Source organism: Mastacembelus armatus, chromosome 18, assembly GCF_900324485.2.
Source record: "Mastacembelus armatus chromosome 18, fMasArm1.2, whole genome shotgun sequence".
In the NCBI taxonomy this organism is placed as follows: Eukaryota; Metazoa; Chordata; class Actinopteri; order Synbranchiformes; family Mastacembelidae; genus Mastacembelus; species Mastacembelus armatus.
The window spans coordinates 7834247-7839162 of NC_046650.1; positions in this window are offsets into that span (position 1 = coordinate 7834247).

Consider the following 4916-nt stretch of genomic DNA (forward strand, 5'->3'; position numbering starts at 1 on the left):
CTGAGTTTGTAAAAAGCTTACTGTGGTTAAAATTGTCTTGACAGTTGTGGTGGAAGTTAAATTCCTAGTTCACAAAATATTTATGTGCCCCCACAGTGATTGCAAAATAATTAACTTAAACTGATGATGATAGAGTAGTCTACTGCTTATTTTAATAGTTTTAATCCAGCCTTTTCTTCTCATTCCCATGGGAGCGGAGCAAATCTGAATCTGACCGCAGAGCAGCCAGCTTCCCATTATTACACCCCATGATGTCATGCACTGATACATTACCATTGGTGATGCACGTATGTCAGATAAACACACAAACCTGATACAAGAATACATGATGAACACACATCATCCTGCTTCAGGGTCATGGCTGCTTTTGGTGAGGCCACGCACGGACTTGAGTCAAAACTCATTCTGGACGTGTGTTTGTGTGTGTGGCATGTGTGTCCCCAAACTGTTTATTTGAAGTAGAAACCACTGCATAGCGAGAGAACGACATCATCCGTATTTTAGAGGCAGATCCACATTTAAAAGTTAACCCCAGTTCATCTACAATCAGACACACACACACACACACACACACACAGTACAATAGACAAAATACTGCACAATTAGACCTAACACTCTTGACACATAAACACACTAGAGAGAACACATAAAAATAGAAATTAAACACACACCACATTAAAAGCGCCCAGCACACTGTAGGGAAAGGGAATGTGTAATAGTCTGATTAAACCAGCGTTTCAACAACAAAATTAGGTGATAAAACTAATTCTCCTTCTTGGTTTGCCTGCTGTTTTGGTGCTGCATGTGGACATCTGCACAGACCCTTACAGACTTGGCCAGATGACAGAATTTACATCACACGAGCCCTCGCAGACACGACGACACAGAGAGCATAGCTTGACCTTGAATTTCCACTTTGTTGAACTTTGACCCTCAAGTACATGCTGGTGATCCATAGCAAGCCAAAATTGAGAAAGACTTTGCTCTCAGAACTTCAAACTTTCACATACACACTGAATATTACTTTGCAAGGATTTTCCTCCTCTTGCAGTGCTGTGATTTTCTACATACAGACCTGGGACTGAAGGGTGTAGTGAGGGGAGAGGCAGGGATTTTGGGTGAGTGTGTGTGTCAGTGATTTGGATGGATATAAAAAGCTGGTTTCCCCTTACTTTGCAGATCTGATTGATGAGTGAAATAAAATTTTGACGCATTCATCTGCCTCTTTCTGCTCCTAAATCTACCATTGTAATATTAAGATCTTTGACAAAGAAATGGCTGTTCTTCTAGGTTTTCTTTTCTTCCCCCAGTTTCATTTTAAATACCAAAAGCAGCGTCAGCAGTATATACACACACACACACACACACACAGACACACACACATTTCAGACAGCTGTATAAACGAGGTTGAGGTGTGTCAGGGTGTGTGTAATCTGCGGCCGTCATGGCAGTCTGTGTCACTGAAGCAGAAGGTTAGGAAAACTACCTGTGTGACCGTGTCACTGCCCAGAAAACAGTAACTGCATGATAAACTATTTCAACACCTACGGTTTAAATTAAACTGTTATATGAAACAGGGCATTATGAAACTTAGAACAGAATAGAGAAAAAAAACATATTTTTATCCTCTTGCATAAAAACGATATGGCATATATAAATTAGTCTTGAATGCTGATTCTAACTTTAGTGTTGTCTAGCTTTATTTCTTTAATCATGTTTTAATCCTAAAAGGAGGTGATTAATTTTTCGTCAACCTTTGGTCTCCAGATGCTAAATAATGTGAGTGTGAACAAATGTTTGTCCCAATGAATCCATACCAATTCATCCTTTTATGTTTTTTTTTCTTCAGTCATACATTCTGTCTCTCACTCTCTCATTCACACACACACACATTCACATCCACATCCACACATAAAGCAGCCATCCAGCTGGCTTGTTGTAAAGTAAAAATCAACAGAAAATGAAATGTTTTTCCATTTAAAAATTTATGGACTACTCCCAGTCGCATATATCACTGAACGAGTGTGTGTGTGTGTGTGTGTGTGTGTGTGTGTGTGTGTGTGTGTGTGTGTTCAAAGTGTGTATATCTTATAGACAGAGCGAAGCAGAGGGAAAAAGCGAGATGTTTTGTGTGTGCGCACTGAGGGTCAGTGAACAGTGACCCTGAAAAGTGCCGAACTATAAATGTAATAACATTTACTGTTTCCTCTTTTACTCTTTCACTCAAAATGTACATTCATTATTTTTTCTTCCCTCCTGCCTCAACTTTTTCCATCCTTACTTTTTCCTTTTTTCTCACATTTTCTACTCTTTTCTTGCTTCATTTTCATCTTCTTTGATTTTTTTTTTTGCCTCATTCATCTGGTCATATTTGTTGTATTCTGCCCTTTCTTTTTTTTCCCTTCATCTTTTTCTTTCCTGTCTTCTGTTTCACTCTTTCGCTTCTTTCCTCCTTCAGCTGCTTTTCTGTGTTTCTTCTTTCATTGTTGTTTACCTTCCATTAACCATGTTCAGAGCCTGAGTGTGTGTGTGTGTGTGTGTGTGTGTGTGTGTGTGTGTGTGTGTGTGTGCGCACATGTATGGGGGCAATTATGTGTTTATATGTAAAATATTGGTGATGGATATGAGTGCTACATGGTGTGTGTATGTGTGTCCAACTGGATAACCTATGACCACTTTTATACACACACACACACACACACACACACACACACACACACACACACACTTCAAGCTTCAGCTTCACACACTGTTTTCACCTGCACCCTCATGATGTGCTTGGATGCAAAGATGCTATCTCCCATGTTGCTGTTACTGTGGAGATACAATCTTCATCAGTCCAGTGTCTGCTGTGATTTGTACCTGTTGTTTGGATGCATCTTACCAGTTATTCAGTGTGAATCGTGTTTATTAAGGCTGTCTTTCAGTAAAGGAGCAAAGTCCCAGTTTACCTTATTTGCATGAAGTTCTACTAAATAAGATACAATGCTAAGACTATTCTTGCTCATTGCATCTCAAATGCCATGTTAGTTCAATTGCAATAGTTAGTCAATAATAATAAATACTAATACATCAGAGGCAGCAGGTATTTGCATAAAATTCTCTCCCCTCCCCGTCGCTGGCTCTGTGTGGTAAGGGTCTGCTTCTGTTCAGAGTGTGAGGGTCATGCAGAGAGTGAACAAGAGATCTCAGCTTCTGATACATATGATACAGGACAACAGATAGAAAACACATGTGAGGAACTGTGTGTGTGTCACAACAAAGGATGGAGTGTGGGTCGCACTCTAGTGTTGCTCAGGAGAGAAAAGAAGAGTAAGGGATAAAGACCCTTGAGGCAAAATTGTGATTGTGATATTGGACTATACAAATAAAATTTGACTTGACTTGTTAAGAGCATGAGAAGCAAATAGAAAAGTGGATTTGATGTCATTTGGTATTGTAATCTCTGCATTATTGCTTGGATTTGTATAGATTATTGTGTTGCTGTGTTTAATCAGTTTTTGGACTTTAATGTCGATATATGAATATACAGTACTTTGGCTTTTGGCTGTTTACCCTTTACCCCCCACTGTTTGACCTGCAATGTGCTAGTGACATCTAGAATCCACCCTGGATTATAAATTACACCCTGGATTACAAATATAATTTCTGCAGCATCTGCTGTTGGTTGCATCAGGCCAAACATATTGATACTAAACTTCAAAATCCCAAAAGAGATCTGCTGAGACAGAGTAACTAGTCTGTGTCTCTTTCTAGGCATTATCCATGTCCGTGGGCAGAGGTAATCCTCAGGCAGCAGCTGGGGTTTTGGACTAGGCTACAGTGACAATAGTAACTACAGTGACATTGGTTGTAAGGAGTCCCAGACAGATTCCCATTAAAGGCACAAAACTAGTCTTCAAACTACCCACATCCAACCACTGTTTGAACCATCATTACTGTGATTTTATCCCCCACAAACTTTCACTATCATGTGTTTGGTGGCTGGTGGTAATTTTCTCTGCTTTCTTACTCTAACCTGCAATCAGGCGTCTTTTGTGCACGTTGTCATCATGTGAGCCAAAGAACAGGCAAGAAAAAAAAAAAAGCCATAGAAAGAAAGAAAGAGACAAGCCAAAGGGAATCCTCAGCCAGCCTCTGTGGTTTTTGGAGCAGGCTATATCCTGGAATACAATATCAAACTATTCTCTGTTACAGCACCCAAAGAGCCTTTATATTGAGGGCAGAAAAACAAACCATTAAGCCTGCAGGCTAGAATGACAGCTGCTTCCCAAAATTTAATAGGCACTTTGATTTTACAATAGACAAGAGCATGGAAATAAGAGACAAGAAATCAGTATTTTGTAACAGGTTTCTTATTATAATTTCCTTCTCCATTTGTCTTCTGTGTTATACAATAACAAAGGTGGTCTAATATGTCGTCTTATTCCAGGTGTTAATCAGCATCATAATCGGTGAACTATCAAGTCTAATGTTGGCTCAGTTCATATCTTGGAAACCAGTACATACATTTAACCCTTTAAACATCCATATGCTGAATGCAGTATACAGTCACTTTATAAAAGGACCAGTCACTATAAAAATTAGACAAAGACAAAATTGATATAGTGATTACTGGCTATGTTTTCTATAGTTTGTTAGTCTAAGTGCTCTTTAATCAAAAAAGCTTATTTCTAGTTTGATACTCAGGACTGTACATTTAATACATAATGTAATGAAGGCAAATGTAAAGTCTGTCTTTAAGTAGCCAGTGTACATCAGTTGTTTTAAAACAAATAGAAGTAAAGCTTTTAAGGAATGTCACAAAATAAAGAGTTAATTTACTTAATTACTTTATAGTTATTAAAGTAATACACAACTTCTTTAGCAAAGTTTAGTAGAAACTGCATAATAATAACGTGCACACGTCAAACACA